The sequence below is a fragment of the Anopheles cruzii genome, chromosome 2 (genome assembly GCF_943734635.1).
Source record: "Anopheles cruzii chromosome 2, idAnoCruzAS_RS32_06, whole genome shotgun sequence".
In the NCBI taxonomy this organism is placed as follows: Eukaryota; Metazoa; Arthropoda; class Insecta; order Diptera; family Culicidae; genus Anopheles; species Anopheles cruzii.
The window spans coordinates 28,867,912-28,886,345 of record NC_069144.1 but is presented as its reverse complement, the minus strand read 5'-3'; the positions used below and the strand labels follow the sequence as shown (position 1 = coordinate 28,886,345).

General features: G+C 50.0%; 1 protein-coding gene across 1 annotated transcript in view; it reads right to left on the bottom strand.

Annotated features, from left to right (window-relative positions):
- LOC128278808 (protein embryonic gonad) overlaps positions 1 to 17,288 on the bottom strand; it is a 61,175-nt gene extending 43,887 nt beyond the window's left edge. Inside the window, exon 1 of the mRNA XM_053017536.1 lies at positions 17,198 to 17,288. The gene's annotated coding sequence lies outside the window, so the exon portion shown is untranslated. The remainder of the gene's footprint in view (positions 1 to 17,197) is intronic.
- Between the last annotated feature and the right edge of the window lie 1,146 nt (positions 17,289 to 18,434).

Genomic DNA, 18,434 nt, shown 5'->3' with positions numbered 1-18,434 from the left:
TCAGCGTGGATCTCGCGGCCCAGCAAGTCCGTCTCTATTATGCTACCGTATTCGGCTTGGCCATATTTACATTTGACAGTAGGCCCATCGGTCCATAAAAGAGGTAAACCCCCCCGCCCCCTTTTCACCGCCCCCTTGAGGCGCAGACTCGCACCGGGTGCGGTGAATTTGTTGAAGATGTGATCCGCGATCACCGATCATCGCCGAGGCCGATTGGCACGAAATTTTACGCACATTGCGTACCCTCCGGTACCGGATTTGGAACGAGCGACCAACCATCGGGACGAACCTTTCGGAAACTTCCAGGTCCAGAGGCACAGAGGTCCAGAGACAGCACGGTCGAAGCAAGGCGAAAGAAACGACGCAAGACGCGACGCAAGACACTAAAGGAAAGCATCTCTAAAGCAGCGATCTCATAAACTGCACATTTAAAGACTTATTTCGGTCCCGTGGCAGACGTGGAGGACGTGGCGGGTGCTCCCTGCCCTCCCCCCACCCTCCTCTGTGGACGGTGACTTCATTTCTCGCCGTGCTGTCGCCCGTCGTGGTCCAGATTGTCTCTGCGGGCCTCCGGCGGCACCCGGAGACCCGGGATGAAGACACGCCGCGGTCGTAATGCCGCGATGCTGATGAGATCGACCACCCAGGAACTAATTGAGCCCATGTTCCGCGCGCCTCAACCGACCACACCTCCTTCGTGCTGGCTGGCGAGGTAATTTTAATAATTTTAAATCGACAGCCAACGACCACACGCGCACACACAGGCACACGGGCGCGCGCGCGCACACACTTAAGACGCACTTAATGTTGGCCGTCTTTTTTTTTTGGGCAGAGGCTCACCGAACTCACAGCATATCGGAATCGGGGAAACAAGTGAAAAGATTTTATTCCCCGCGCCGGTTGCAATGATCCGGGGCTGGTAGGGTTTTAATTTGTCGGGACGACTCGGCCGAGCCAATGGCGACCGTAAAAGTGTGTGGTTCCATTACACCGTTCGACTGTTTCGAAATTAATCCCCGGTTGATGAGGGTAGGTTTTGAATCGTTTAGTTCGTTTGCTTACTCGGTCCTATTTCGATTGGCTTTTGGTTACAATTGTTGCGTGCATGTAGGTGCGGTAGGTTTTGTTATTTGCAAAATTTTCCGAGTTTCGGGATGTTAAGTTTCTAAACATAACAAACCCGGAACGCAAACCCCAATACGTAGCTTAGTAGGTCAAACAGCTGACGCACTCCAACGACCCGAAACTTATGGCGATCTATAAATACTAGTTGTACTACGAGGGCTATTTAAATATTCCTGTGAATTTTGAATTTTCTGTCACTTTTTATTCCTGTCACTCACTGATGGTGACAAGTTCGGCCATTTTGAATAATCAGTAAATTTTTGACAGCTGTTTTGCTTGGACGTGTTTTGGCTTATCGTCGATTTTTGTCTACTCCAAAAAATGGATAGCAAAGAAACTTTTTCAAATTTTGTGCGAAAAACGAAATTAAGAGCATGGACACATTCGAAAAGTTTGACTGTCGCTTATGGTGAAGCTATAGGATGGTCAAAAAAGCGTTCTCTCTTTAATTTGGATATAAAAAGAAAACGACTAAATATTTTTCAAAAACTAAACATTCATTTGAAAAGTTGATCATCAAATTTATGAGTAAAAAACAATTTCGCTCAATTGTCCACCACGGCTGGCTTCGCAGTATCCCATTCGGTTGACACAATTTTGGAGCACATTTTCGACTGTTCAATTTCAATTTCAGTGTCAATGTTGTCAATAGTTACTGGTTTGTTGTATTTCGCCGATCTCCAACAGATAACAGTCCAATCGAGTAAAATCGCAACTCTTTGGAGCCCAATTCACAACACCATTTCTGCTGATTATTCGCTGTCCGAAGATGCGGCACAAACAACCGATCGTGGCTGTCGCTGTATAGCAGAGAGCCTCGTCCTGTTTTAACCAAATGTTATCCAAGTTCTCAGCTTCAATTTCGCCAAAGAAACAATCAGCCAACATTGTCCGGTAGCGTACGCCTTCGACGGTTACGGCGACTCCTTACGGCGGTTACGGCGACGCCAGACCAAAATCCGCACCGAACAGTCACTCGTTTTGGGTGCATTGGCTTCTCTTGCACGACGTGTGGGTTTTCCGAACCCCAAGAACGACAATTCTGCTTATTAACATAGCCACCGAGGTGGAAATGAGCTTCAACGAAATGAGCTTTTCAAATATGACCGTATGACGTACCGTTTGAGATAAGACTTACCACTTTGGAAGTAAGTTTTTAATATTTCCCAGCTTTCTTCAAGCGTTTAGTAACCCGTAAAACCCGTTATCGTAAATTTCCAAGTGTTTATAAAATGTCTACAATTTCCAGAATCATGTTTGACGTTTTAAACGTCAAATAATAAGTAGTTCAAAAAGCGAACGCTTATTTGACCAGCCTGTTTTATTACCCAAAGCGTTTATCGGTGGTTCAAAATGTTCTCAAAGGGCCGAGAAGATGTGAACGACGAAGATTCATGTTCGGTCGAATGTGAACAGTGTTACTTACAGTTTTCTTCGATTGCAGAGGCGTGGTGCATCATGAGTTCTTGCCAAAGGGTAGATCGGCCAATAAGAAATATTACGTGCCAGTTATGCGTAATCGATACGGAGAATATATACAGACTACGCACAACGAAGTTACAACAACTAAGCTACGTGTTTACATCAACTGTATCAACTGTATTATAATACCTTTAATTAGTGTCGAAATATGTTTGCTGTCATGTCTTCATAGTAACAGATTTATTCATTCATCAGTTTCTAGACCGGTTATTTGCTTCTGATAATACAGTTAATAAATAATAAAGTCCCGGCCCTCAGAAGAAGAAGCACCTTAAAACGGGGTCCTGATCTCATCGTTTGAAACACTTGTAGTTTGTTCGCAATGCCCAACAGAGAAACATCGCACGGAGTAGCGTTAGGTGCGATGTTCTACGTATAACGCTCGAGCAAATCATCGCACCGAACGGACACGCTTTGAGCACACAGAAAGGATCTGCTTCTAGATTAGAATTAAAACTTACATTCTAGTGACCATCAGTGAGCCCAAAAAATCGGAACGATTCATGAACCGAGGACAAACCCGATACCGAACTATCTGGGGCAAGGAGCACAAACACGCACCGTTGAACGTTAACCAATTTAGCGTCGCAGTTCCGTCTCGGGTTACGCGGTTTCTACGAAAGCACCGACCGACGGGGTTTTGGGGAAACACAATTAATCGTCTACCAGTTGATACAAGCGAAGACAAGCTTTAATCGAACGAACAAATTGCTCGCTGTCGGTGGATCGGTTACGGATCGATCATCCCGGCTGGCCCGCCCGAAAATAAAACATAGCTGCCCATGCTTTGGTAGGAGGCACTTTTCCCCTTTCCCCCAAGCGCCACCCGGCGTGTTGGCCAAATGTTTTCGGTACCTTATGTCGCCGATCCAGCGGCAGAGGGTGAAAAAAACAAGAACGAAAAACAGAGGGGAAAAAAGACACAAAGCGAACACCATTTACAACACTAACCGCCCACTGGGCCGCCGCCCGGGAGAGGATCGCGCATAAATCGAAATCAACATGCGATATCGCTTGTAGAGTAATTTAAAAACAATTTGCTGATTTTTATGCTCATAATTAATTAATTTCAATTTTTCCCGACACGACACTCTGGCCAAATTGGACGAAATTTTACGACCCCGACCCCGGCGGGACCTGGGGTGGCCCCCGAAAGTGGCCCATCGGGTCCGGTGGCAGCTCGGGGGGTGAGGGCGATGGGCAAAGAATGTGGGAACTGTTTTCCCCAGTAAATAATGATCAACTTTCGTGACGGAGAGCCCTCGGAGAGCCCTCGTGACGGGGATGAGCGATTCGAAACCCCCGAAGCCGAGCAGGAAGGTGGCCGTGCGCCGTCATGCGTTACGTCCGTGGTGGTGCGAAAGCTGGAACATCTTCCCAAACAAGGAGGGATAAAAAATCGTCCCTAGCCGGTTCACTGCGTTCACTCACTTCCGGCTCCGATGCTGCCGCGTTATTGACGCTTGCATCGAGCTCGGGCGTCCTGGGTTGGGAATCAGATTTGGGTTGGCGAACTGATATGCAGGCCGTGACAAAAAAGTGGACCATCAGCCCGAGGTCGGACCGAGGACCCGAATTCCTGCGCAGCATTATGGAGCGCGCACTCATTAATCACTGCACACCCGAAGAGAGCCTTTTGATTACAGCGCAGCGCACCGGTGCGAAGCAGCTTACATGCGGCCATCCATCCGGCTTGTCCCGGATCCGTTGTCCTTGCCGGTGCGAGGACTCCGAACGTAACCACCCCGTTAAGGCGCACGTGACGTTATTTTTCATTTGAAAAAACGGGAAAAAACACATCATAAATCAGGCTTATAATTAAATATATATCTTTCGCACTCGAACTATCAGAGAGAGAGAGAGAGAGAGAGAGAGAGAGAGAGAGAGAGTGCTGTCCAAAAAAATTTACAAAAACCCGCACACACACACACACAGTTCGGGTGGACATCTCGAGGATGGATCTCGATATGCGCTTCGCGATTGCGCACGCGCACCGGTCATCGAATTGCGACCAAAATTCTGATCACCCGACCCAACGTGGTCCAAAAATGGTGAGAACGGGGAGAAAAATCTCCCCAGATATTTCATGACCAGGGGGCCCAGGACCAGGACTGGCCTGCCTGCCCTTTCGGAGACGCTTCGGTGCGCTGCAGAACGAATGCGCTGGAATTCGTTTAATCAGATTTCGTTAAATTTCGTATGCAAAGTAGAATTCACGGTGATCCTGGCCGAAGGCCGAGGATGTCCAATCAGGACCGGAGGCCTCCGGGAACGCCGCGCATCACCCCGATTTGGTGTGCTTCTCTCCCTCTCTCCCCCTCTCACTCTCTTTCTCCTTCTCTCTTTCTGTCTCTTAACGACAAACTAGAACGGAAAGAAATGGGAGGGAAAAGAAGACGAAGAGCAACCAAAAAAAACGAGCTGCTGGAAACGCTTCAAATGTGGCTCGGCTCTGTGTTCATGTTTCTTCGTTTTAATGTGTCATCTGAGGCATCATTTGTCAAAGTCAAGGATTTCCGTGTCACCCAAGCCGGCAGCCCAAAATCGCCTCGATCTGCCCAGGAACCGCCCGGGGTGGGCAAGAAAATTCGAGAAAGTGTCGAACTGTCACGAATGTCTCACCTTTCAATGTACGGGGCACAAACGGGAAGGCGACCACGACGCACCGTTCTGCCCCGACATTTGCACCGATGCACCAGTTTTATTCGCCTGGCCCAGTCCTGGCCCGGGCCAGGAAAGTCGCTCTCACGCCATCGAAACGGCGCTACTAATCACATCAATTATCGGTTCAACACCTCGGTCTAGTCTCGGCCGCGATATGCACGCCAGCGTCTATGCGTCGGCAACGCCTAAAGAGTGCACTTCGCCCCACGGTGAAGGGCCCGGTTTCTGTGGGCGGCACTCGTCGTCGTCGTCGTCGGTGCTGCTGCCGCATGAATCGAACGCGCTATCCGCGCAGAAGGCGCACAAGGAGTCGCGATCGCGCGTTGGATAATTTATCATCGCTTTAGTATCGTTTGCTAGTTTTGTTTACCGCACTCGGTTTGCCTCGTTTGCTGTTCCCGTTTGCGCCACATTTTCTTCTCACGGCCATTAGATTATGTTACCCTGATCCCATTAAGACGATTGGCGCGAGGCGACAGCATAAAAGATATTTCACACTGCACTTTCTTATACGCAGAAATCCTATTCAGATCGCGCTTGGCTTACAAAACAGAACCAGCATTATTGCATTATTGTTCCACTGTTCCGGGAAATCCCAAGGACTCCGACTAAAGTTCCGACCTCCAGATAATCACACTTCCGTCTGCAGTGGCGTGCGTGCCACGGAAGCATAATTAACGCCCGGTAATTAAGTCCTCAAGGCTCGGCAAGAACGACACCGATACACCCGTTCAATACCGCTGGCCGCTCGCCATTCGATGCGGTCGCTTGGCTCACCTGTGCTCTGCGACGATCAGCGCAAAATGATAAATATGCTAATTAATGAGCGAGCGAAAAAACGGTCGCGTTACTATACCTAATTTGCTCGCCGCTAAGGGCATTTGCACCTCCTTGACAAGGCAATCTATTGTCGTTGTTAACCCGTAACGAGCGGCAGAAGAAGAAAGGCTCTGGACATCCATTGGGTTAAAGATAATCAGTCGGCCGTGGAAGGAGACCATTTGAGTAACTTGTTCTTCACAATGTTTGGGCTTCACGAAAACCCATTCATTCCGATGGTCTGTTGGCTTAAATTAATCGAAAGAAAGAAATAATTAAATAAATCAAAGATTTATCATTCAGTTGATATTCGAGTGCACTTTTCGACTGCTCGGACTGCCAAATGCAATAAATCTTCAAATAAACCGATCACTGGCGGTGACGTGTGCAGTAAGTTCGATATATTTAAGACCAATAAAAGATTGCTCAACCAAATCTGTCGCTTTATGACAATCATTTCACTTTTTCGAGTTGTCTGTTATTATTGTGGGGATCGTCTGCCTTTTCTGCGCCGGACACGCTATGTCGGACGAGTCACGTGCCATAAAAATTTACAATTTTCTGCCTCTCCACATATGGCATTGAAGATGGTCGAAGATTGCGACGGTCAGTGAATGGTGCCCAATATCATCTGTTGGTGCTACGGCAGAACACTTTCTAAAATCAGTTTATCGAAGCACTTTGTTATCAATGTGACGGGTAGTGGGCAAGTGGGCCCAGACAGTAAACAATTATGAACAGTTGTCTGAGATCGCAAAAATCTGATCCCCTGTATCTCGCGAAGAGTTGGGAAAGTATCGCCGGAGGGGGACCCACTCAGATAGGCTCATCGATTCCATTTACCTAAGGACCATTTGAGATGAACTCGATCAGCTTCAGGTCTGCTTCGAGCAAACAAGAATCGATTTTTGGTCGATGTCCAGGCGACCTCTTATTTTATATTTAATCTTTTCTGAAACGTGAAACGTAATTAAAATATGATTTCTGCTTCAAACATATTTTGTAAAATGCGTTCAAATGTTTTCAAATCATCCACATCCGCCCAGCTAACGTTACAAAAACTCCAGTCCGTCGGACCTGATCGATTGCACAAGCGGCAACCTTACGCAAACGTCTTCGCCAGCGCATCGAAGGAGTTCACGTACCAACCGAAACCGATCCCTTTCTCTTCACTGTGCCGGCAATCGACAGTCGAGGCGCGTCGGCAACCTGCGCCGGTTGCGGCCAGAAATTAATTAAATTAAAATGCCCCGAAATGCACAATTTGGGCAGTCAAAATAATTTACACATGCCATAAACATTACCATCGTAAAAACGGCGAGACCGAGAAAGAAAACCGAAACAACCGGACGGCACGGAAAGCAAACGGCCAGGCCACATCGGGCAAACAATCGACCGCCGGTGGTTAGCGGGTGAACGGCGCCCGAAAGCAAAACATAAAGTGCAGCGAAGCGAAATAAACGGCGGTTTTTAATGGTAACACCAAGGATGGCACTGATAGAAGAGCATCGTGCCTGCAATTATGATGGTCAGTATAATCGCACGGGACGCTATCAGGACCGGAGCACCGGACGGATTCTTATCGAATGCAAATTTGGCGTTCCGAATGCTCCCTTTGCACAAATGGGACACTTTTTTAAGGCACAAACTCATCGTCTTTCCGGTAGGCTCAGAAAACCGAGTACCGGAACGGTGCACAGTTGCGGCTAACGAATGCTCGATGCGCCATGAACCAAAAAAATATGCTTTGCTTAGCGTAGATTTATAGACCGTATAAAATATCGTTATCGATCGATAGCTCTATAGCAGCAGCCCCAGGACACATCCAATCAAGGATCAATTTGTGTGATCCCGAGCGGTTCGCGCATAATTTCACTGCGATGCTTGCCATAAAAACGAAATCACGCTTTTCTAACCTCGGTGCACATTCGGTGCTCGAAGAAGGACACCGATTTCCGCTAGACGGATAGACGCTGACACAATTATGCTTTTTATGCTAGCTTCCCTGGTACCGTTCATCCCGACACGCTATCACTCCTGTGGCGTGATTATGCATCTCGAGTTGAAATAAAATCATCGTTCGTTCGGTTTATTGCACATCTGCTCGAGAAGTGCTACGCACTTCACTCGTTAAAGAGCCGGCGATGATTTAAGCGTTCCATTCCATCTCGTCAAGGACAAAACCTAAAACGCCGTCTGCCAGTCTGCTCTCCTGCAAGCAATGATTTTTATCTGTATGATTAATTTTATCGGCACATTACGCCGATCCGCGGAATGCGGTTCGCAATCAGTGGCTCCCTCGGAAACATTTCGCCCCGTGCCAAACCTGTCATGCTCGGGGAGCGAGAAATTGGTTCGTCAACGACGTTCGCAACTCGCAAAATGGTTCGCAGAATGTCAATTGCAGCCACGGACTGCGCAACTAGTTTCGGGTATCGTTCCATAATTTTTCTCAATAAAATACGAACGCCTGAAATATCTCAATCAACAATTCGCTTACCAATGAAGCTCCGAGATCGCCGTGCGCGTACGGCATTGTCCTGTCTTTCGATGGTAATGCGCTTGGCGCAGAGCACCCAAGGTGTCCAATTGAACCTGTTGCAACCAGCCTTAAAGTACCGTTACGGTTTTAAATTTGAGAAAATGGAACTTGTTGAAACTTGCAGATACGTTTGAGTTCAACAGTCGCGTATGAGTTACTACTGTGACCATAGAATATCGAGGATTCACTTTAAATTCGTTTTTTTTAAATAATCCCTGCTCTATGCATTACAACTATGTCTACATTTGTTTCAATTTTCGAAAGGAACCGAAAAGTTCTTTTTTGGAATATCCTTCAACACATTCTTCGGTTCCTATCTCAACTATCGACTGTAAAATGTGTCTACGGAGTGGTCTCTTGAGAACTCACATGGTCAGGTCAAGCGAATACGATCTGAGTCGATGTTTGTGTCGACGAGGAACTGAAATTAGTAACGATCTCTCCACAAGTCTGTTGGAAAGAATTCAGGAATTGGATGACAACGAGTTCCCGTTATTTGTTGGCCACAGTAGCATGTATCAAAAGTGTTTCACGTAAATTTTCACAATTCCACACACAACTAGAGTAAAACAAAACACCGACTGGCACTGTGATATGTTGTTGTCCAATCCGCCACAAACCATCCGGTCCATTTCCGCATTCGAAATAAGGCGCGAGACACACGCAAGAAAGTCCCCGCGGCGGCGGAGGATCCTCATCGGGCCCCGCGGACGAAACAATGGAGCTGATTGTTCGGATCCACCACGTTGCCACGCAGCTCCAATTCGGGGAGGGTAAGAATGAATAAATAAAATCCCGCGCTCCCGGCTCCCGGACACAATGGCGGCCGGTTTGCGTGAGTTTTAATTTTCAGCTCACGCAATCGCGAGCGGATCCAACGGAACGGGTGCGCCTGCGATGACCCAATAGCGCTGCAATATCCTCACGCAAATGCCTCGCGATCCGTGCGCGAAACCTGTGTGTGTGCCCTATTGTGTTGCTCACTTGCTGGGTTGGCCTTTTTTGCCGCGTGCCACGGCACTAGCGGACTTGATCGATGACAGCTCCGACGACGTGGACGGTCCGACGATCTGTCGATACAGTTGCAAGTTGTGGCAAGTTGTGCGTTGCATGCGACTGCGACTCCAAGCGACGAACCCGACGACGACGAGGACGATGTGGCGGCCACAAAATTGCAGGGCACCCGGACGGGGGCACAGTTGGCTCCCCTCCGCCTCAAAACAAGATGATTGCTCGTCAAGTCACAGGAACGTCAGGGCCAGCATCAGCAAAAAAGGCAGCGAAGCACCCACGGCACGGTCCCCACCGAACCGGACCGCGGATCGGAGAGTCTGGACGCCGCTCGGGGTCAACGAAAGTGTCGAGTCAAGGGGTGCATAAGAAGAGCAAAAAAGGAAACGGATTCGGCACAACAACAAAAAATGGAGCTCTTCCAAAAACCACACACACACAAGGCGCACGGCCTACTGCTGCGGTGCCACTGGATCGGCCCAGGCTCGAGAGGTCTCTCCCGTCTGTCACGAGCATCGGCCACTCATCGCGTACCATCGCGGCGATCGAATGCGCCCGAAAACATCACGAGCTTCAACTTCAACTTCAGTCACTTTCGACGGCGCCTAGGTAGCATAGCCACCACGCATCGCCCAGCCACGGAAAACGAGGCAGATCAAACCGTATCGAATGTCTTAGCTCCTTCGCCGCCACCCAAACGTGGGCTCCCCGAAAAACAGAACACCGAAGAAGGGCTCAGGTGGCTCGGTGGTCCCCGGGGGCCAGTGAGAGTGCCAGCCAGTCTTCAACTGCGCCTCTTCGGGGGGGAGCAAAAAGTGGAGCAAAACTCTAAGCAAATATTGATCCACGAAATTGATACCAATCGTCTATTATTAAGATGTCATAACAGCCGAACCTCGGCTCTCAGCTCGTTAAAGGCGAAAGCTGGCCCCGCGTAATGGTGGCCCGGTGGCCCTTCTTTTTACTTTCTTCCCCGACCACTGGCACATCGAATCCCATCGTATGAATTTTTCGGCCGATCGGGCGGCACAATTTGCACTTCCTACGGCTAACGCCCGGCCCGGTGGTTCTCTAATTAAGGCGGCTCGAGGATGAACCAGTTAACTCCCGCGAGATCCCGCGTGTTTTTTTCTGGCCGAAGACCACGCGGGGATGGATGTCAAATTGTACGCGATTGTGATCAGATCGTGCACATCGGATCGGATGCTTCATTATCGGGTGTCGGGTGTCTGTGATCGGCACCGATCCACCAACCGACCGACCGGCCGACCAGTATTTGGGATCCGGAGGCAACGAAGCGGAGGCCGCTGCTTATGGGCAACATGAACATGTCATTAACACACGGAAACACACGCCTCGCACGGCACGGCTACCACTGATTGACGCGGACCACTGTAATGTGGAGCAGACAAGCACGAGGGAAAAAGAGCGCGATCGGTGTTTTGCAAGAAAAGATGAAATATTGTGGCAAAAACCGAATGATAGGCAAGTGATGGGCCTGCGTCTGACTGATCCTAGTCAATTCTGGAGGTTCAGTGTCCGGAAGGAGCATTTCAAACTAAACTTCAGTCAACGCTGACCGTTGGAACTCGTGAGTCGAGCAGATTCGAGCAGACCGCTTTAATTTGCAAGACTGTTCCGAATCGATCGATACGAAACGTCAATATCGACTCCATTCTATCAACACTACAAAATGGGACCTAAACATCCGTTCCTTAGGAATACCGGGGAGGAAAAGCTGGGAAACATTCCTGGAGTACTCGTGGAGTGTTGTACCAGCTGCTGGCAAGAACTGTACAATGTAGGAGAAAAATGGAGCAGCTAGCTCAAGCAACTATCGGCGTGACGGAGCGAAGCTCGAGAGCACTCAGCACCTCAGGATCCCGGGATTCGGTAGCAAAACACTGGCACACTGAAACAATGCCTATCGATCGGAGATCGTGGCACAGGGGCGTTAGCGATTCGGAGCGGGATACCACCGCCGCCGCCCCGCGAGTGGAGAGATTCTTTATGCCCAGCATAGAGATTCACGGCCACCGCAAGCCGTGCCGTCCCCCCCGAGCTCCTGTCGCATCGTGATCGTCGCGGGTCGCGCAATCGCCAACAAATATATTTGAATAACATTGGCCCCATCGTTGATCTTCCCACCATCGCGCACCATCGTGGGTCGACAATGAGAAAACATACTTTTCACCGCTACCGTGTGCTGCTGTTACCGATCGATGTCATCGCCGGGACACGATCGAATTGCTCCCGCTTGGAGCCTCCGAAGCCTGGAGCCCCGTCTCTGCAGCGGCACTTGTAGCGCGATGATCGAGGATATGTTCGGTGAGCAAATTATCATAAACAGAAGTCATGTTCTCTGCTCTGCTGCTGCCGTTGCTTGAATGAAAACATATCCTCGTCCACCCCGTTTCGGGATGCGATTCTCGTCCAGAATCTCTCTCTCTCGCTCGCCTGAGTAAGGTAGCGATCACGTATGGGAGGGCCTGAGGGGTTGCAGCGCCACATAACCTTGTCCTACAATAAAGCCCCGACCGATCGAGAGACCCGAGTGACGATCGACGTGCGGCGCCAACGTCCTATGCGGGGGGGGCGTTCAGTTTTCGTGCCCGCCCGGCAAACGGAAGATTATGATAATGTAGCGTACCGGATTGGCACTTAGGCAGGCGGCGACAATCGTTCAACGACCGTACAGGACCCCTACGCTAACCACAGGCCTCGGGTATCGTGAGCAAATAAAACGTAATATAGTACCAATAATAATTTCCAATGAATTGCTAAGCGATCGCCACCGCAGCAGCAGCAGCAGCAGCATCTGGATCGTGGTTGGCCTAACGCGGTGCAGGATCGGTTGATCGACAATATGGAAAAGCGTTCGGGGGGATTGTGGGGCCCGAGGGCTGATTGGCTACCCTATTCAACGGGGGAGGCGGCTTTTCGCCTGACCTCAACCTCAAAGTCTGGACAATGTGTGTTACAGTGGCCCAGGACATCGGCCGCATTAGCATAGTACAAGTGTCAGTTGGTGGTCGATTCAATAAATAATTTGAATATTTATCACCTTCTCATCCCCGGGAAAGGCTTGGACGGGGCTTGGCTCGTCCGCAGGTCACCGCGATGGCATGGGAACCACGACGACAATGGCCGTTTGCTGGCCGACGGAAATACTAGCCGAAAGTCTCCATGGGGTGTCGACTAAAGTCGAATAACACGGCACTACCAAGGACATTTAATTAGATTAATAGAGACTCTAGCAATATCTAAGACTAGTGGGCTAGTAGTCTGTATGACGCACCGGTGGAATCTTGCTCCTCTTCAAGCTTTTACGACCCCGCACCGATCAACCGGTGCTTTCGCGATGTCCGCGACTAGACGCCGCGGACACCGACGACGAATAAGGAAGTTGGCGACCCGAGCATTTGTGCATTCCCGACCCGCGCGGTCAAACCATCCCTCCCCCGGTGGTGAAGGTTGCTTCTGACGTTCTGATTGGCACCGCCGGACACTGCCGCGGCGGTCGCGGCGAATCGTAAATCATTTACCATTCCTTCGAACACACGCGCGCGGCCCGAACACTAATCAGTATTCCGCATGCCGTGTACGCACTCAAATTAGCATCACTGACCTAATGGCCAAGCCTGCCTGCATTCTGGTCCATCCATCAGCCAGCAAACCGTCCTGCTGCACCACGCCTGCACTCCGAAGACACGCCGCCGCCGCCAGGAGGCCACTCTTGTTTGTCCATCCCTCGACAGATATTAATCCAAACTCAACGGAAAAGGGTTGGTCCCCGGGCCGGGCCGAACGGTCCTTTTATAGTGAAGACCCTTGATACTTTAAATGTTGTTTACTCTTACCCACTTGTCGGTGGATCGGGAAACCCACTGGTGACAACGGTGGCTCCGTGCAACGGTGACAAGAGAAACGCCTTTCTGGTTTTCTACTATTATATAGCCACAAACGTTTTGGCACGGTAACGCTTGAGGTGGAAGCCTACTGCGTTCGTAACACATGCACTGCAAAGTCTTGGGACCAAGAAGAAGCTAAGAATGTAACTTCTTTTATTATTAAAAATTAAATTATTGAAACAATGAATCAAAAATAATTTCATGTTTTAATTTTACAACGTTCCTTGATGGGAAGAAATAGCGTTCAAGGATAGTAATAACTGGGAAAAGTGTTATAAGGACTCCGCTGCATCAGAAGCAGCCAGAAAATGTTGGTTCGCTGGCTTCAAACGAGGTGCAGAACGTAGTGGCGATGTCCAAATGAGTCGGTAACACCAGAAAACATCAAAACAATCCACAAAAACATTTTGAATGATCGAAAAGTGAAGTTCCTTGAGTTAGCAGACATGAGTAAAGATGTCAAAAGAAGGTGTTGGACGTGTATATTGCATGAACATTGAGACTATGAGAAAGCTTTGTTCAAATTGGCTGCCTCGTTTGCTCATTTTTGACCAAAAACAAGAACCTGTTGATGATTCTGAAACTTATTTAAACGTAACAAATCGGAATTTTTGCGTCGATATGTGGCAATTTATTTATTTTTTTTTATTTAAAAGAAAAAAACATTCAACTGGCAACTTAGCCTAGTTGACAATAAAAACCTAACCTAGCACTTAGAACTCAAACTGACGAAACGCAACGACCAAGCTGGTTTCCGATATTTGGCGGAAAACACAGGCGACAGTAACAAGGACGAAACGTTTATCATGAATCTGATCGTGGGACTTATTAAAGTCAAGAAACAACGAGATGTTTTTATAAGTACGACATAGAAAAAGCAATGGGTCATTATATCCGGCGAATCAATTCTGAGTTCGAGGTTAGGTCGTCGTCTCAAACATCGGACAGTAGCAGAGAAATTTAGACGAGAAAGGAGTGTTGGCGAGTCAATACGTGAAGTTAAAATGCGAACACAGCCTGAGCTGACCATCTACGATGTTCGAGAGATCGTATGGATAAAGTATGGATCCGCTTCGAATCCATATTTCAGTCCGGAATTTAAAAGATTGTCATCTGAGTGGAGAGCAACTGGTTAACCCCGTCCAAAGCGTCCGAAAGCACAGCAATCGGCTGAAAAGGTTATGGGCTCGGTATTTTTTGGGATGTGCGTGATGTAATTCATCGTGATTCATCGAATATCTTAAGAAGGGAAAAACTATCAACAGTGAACAGTATTCGCCAGATTAGGCGACTACTGGATGTTCACAGACCTCAAGAAAATGCTTATCGGGTGAAAAAATTTCACCCGAATAAAGAGGTTATTGCTGAAACTGAGGCCTATTTTGAGGCGTGAAAGATAAATCGTTTCACAAAAGTGGGGCATTAAAAAGTTGGACACTGGACGGACGGACGGACAGACACTGAATGATTGTGTGGCTCTTGATGGAGATGACGTTTCTGTCTTAGGCTCGGGACTTTTCAGCCCTTGTGTCACAAAAAGGACTCTGAACGCGATACAAAATCTCGAGTAGCAATGAAAAACGCGGCGAGTTTTAATGCAATTTACATCATCGTCAACAATATTTCCCCAAAAAAAGAAATAGATTGTCGGACACACGCACACGCACCGTGATCGCGATAACTTTGCTAAATAGGAAAACCGAAGCGGCACGATTGTGATGCGAGTTCTAATCCGTCGCGGATCGATAGTGCCGCTCATATCCACTCATGGACCACACCACACTATCAAGCGTAAACAATGGGCGGAGCTAGCGCACGGCACGGCCGGGCAGTCATTGTGCAACCATTTCCCCTACCATCCGGGAAAAGCTAGAAAACCTCGACGACGCGTTACGCCGCGGTTTCCCTGGTTTTCTTCTTTCTATTTCCCTGGTTCCGTCCAACTGTCACTCGCCGATAGGCGCAAAGCGATGCGTTTATCGGATTAACCCTCCGTTCGGTGCTCTCTTTCTCTCTCTCTGTTGATGGCCTTTTCTACCGGGCGTTTAGGAAAAACTGGAAAACCCGACTCGACGACAGGGTTGGCCAGGGCTACCCCGATCCGACGCGAGATGACAATTTCTACACCTAGTTCTTGCCTTTCGCCTTTTCTCCCCCTGCACGCATTAAAGTTGCCACAGATCTACTCCACTAGTCGCGGCCAGCCCCGGGCCGCAGCTGGCCGCCTCTCCCCTCTGCAGGGTCCGCCTTTTTACGCTTGTCGATATTTATGATCATGATGTCGTCCGCTCCTATCGCCGCGATAAATCTTTTTGCCCATTCGCGCACCTCCTCCGTGAGCCGTGCGCAGTGAGCGTGTTACCAAAAGTGTAAACAGTCACACACAAACACACACACAGTGGAGCCGGTGCAACACGATCCACTCGCGAGGAGGACCCCCGCGGAATCCGTCTCACGACATTTTGATCTCGTTCGGGCGCGCGCGCGAGCATTGTGCGAGATGATCGCGCAGGAATTTGACTTTTGAAAGTGAAGTCGGTCGGTCGGCGCGTCGGGCGACCGCTTCCATCCTCAGGCCGCGGCTTTTACAGCGGCAGGTGATCAAGCGATCAAGATAATGCGGTTCCTAGCGGGTCGCCGCGCTAGCGCTGATCTACGGAATGCTACGATTCCGGGGCCGTTCCGGTTCCCCCCCGGGTACACGAAGATGGGCCCCTGACTCTCTCTGGAAGCCTCTGGGTTTCAGCGAACATTCGGAAACCAACAAATTGAAGCAACATGTCTTCGGGGGCATCGATCCACCTGATTGCTCGAGTGGCGACTAATCCCAAAAACCGGGTGTTCCTCACAACAGAAAAACGGTCCCCATTCTAATTATCACTGTTACGCCCACCAAGCACGCGGTTTCGGGTGCCATTTGATCTGGAATTCCGTTAATCAGCACCGCAGTTAACAGCGGAGCTCCAGTTCCGCTCGCGCAGGAGCGAGGACGGCAAGGTTCACACGGCACACGGCACGTTGCACGTTGTTGATTAAACACATTATCAACCATTTAACCATCCCGCCCGGCCCGGTGTGACAACCATTGGCCAGAAAATGGGAAAATTTGTCGCCTGTCCGAGAGGCGGACCAGACCAAAGCCAGAGATCGATACGGAACCCCCTACGCCAAAGGCGGCGTAGGGCGTATCTGAGGAATATCGCACGCTAACACCAAAAATAAACATGCCCATAAACCTGAGACCTGCCCCGGCACAATCACTTCCCAGAACGACGGGACCAGCGGCCCACCAACAACGGTGTGGCCATCAGGCTGATCCGGATACGCCGGCGTGAAGCGACTCACCCGCGGCTCGGAGTTTTCGCAAAGTAATTAACATAAGCGTAAAAATTCGTCGATTTTTTTGTGTGCCCGCCAAAGAAACAGCGATGCTCAGCTCTCCGCACACTGAGCATCACGTTCGAGCGCACGTTCCGAGGCCGAGGTCCCGTGCGGACATCGCCGGAGGTCCCGGCGATGGTCACTTTCGGGCTTTTGGTCAGCAGTTTTATGTGTCGTTCCATTTTTTTTTTGTCCATGTTCCTTGCTATTCCGATTCCGAAACCGATTCGTCCCGGGCGGGCTCACTCATAACTTGGCTTACCTTGCGTGCGGTGATGCTGCGACTCGGACACGGTCCGCGTGAGCTAATTAGAGCGGAATGTGAGCAATTTTTGGGAATCACACGTAAATCTCGATCCACCGGATCCAACGCGGATGTTGTTGACGAACGTGTGTGTGTGTGTGTATGTTTAGTGCACTGTATATTTCGAGTAGAGAACCGCACAAGGTTCGATCAGTCGAAGAACAAACCCGACGAACCATTCACCATTCGATACACTCTCGGCAACGGCAACACAGCGTTCGTCGCTTGCCCTCACATTTAAATCACTTGTCTAACACGTGCGTTCTTCGCTTCGGGAGCCGCTCGGGGCCACCGTCACCGTTAAAACCGACGTCGGGTGGCGTCATTAAGAACCCACACACTAACACACCCACAACGGCACGTTGTTTTTGTTGTGCCCCCCTTCAAAGGGTGACTTCTTCGATCATCCGTTGAAACTACTCACAATCCGCACAATGCGCTATGCGTTTGCCCGAGCACTGAGCACCAACACATGTTCACACGGGAAACAACTTAACAACAAAACGGTCACTTTGAAACTTCTCACTAAATCCTCACTCACCGGCCGGGATGCGCTCAGGTCCGACCCGGCACCGAGCAAACCGGAACCATGCTGCGGCGGCGACGGCGGAACCAGCGGATGAGCAATACCGGATCAACCGGACCGGGAGAAGCGTGTGAATCAGGGCCGTCAGTCAGAAGGGGGGTAGTGGTACCGCACCGCACCGCACAGGCACCGCAACGCCGCAAACGCGCACCGCAGCGCGCAGACGAGATGTGTAACGGAGAAGAGTCAAATCACGACTGCGGGGGAATCATATAGGTAAAATCAAGGTACGGTCCGGTGTTATTATTTCTGCCTGCCTGACTGCCTGCCTGCGATGCTTCTCCGTGCGCGCTTCCGTCGCTCATCGCGCGCGTCACTCGGCCGCCGCGTGTGTCGCCCTCGCCGCGGGCCACCACCGGGCGTCCGCTGGGTTGTGGCGGCCCTGAGTGGCGCGAGTGGCACCCAACCGTCGCGTTAGGTGAACACGATGGTCCTTCTATGCTTGGGATCGCTCGGCGGCGGCGGCGATGCCGTCGTCGTCTCGCTTCGGCCGCCTAAGCGGATCATCTGCTGGGTTCCGCGATGCTGAGTGCCCCGCACACACAGCATCCGATCGCACGATGAGGACGCGCGCTGAGTGGCCGACTGCGACTCCTTCGGGTTTCGGTT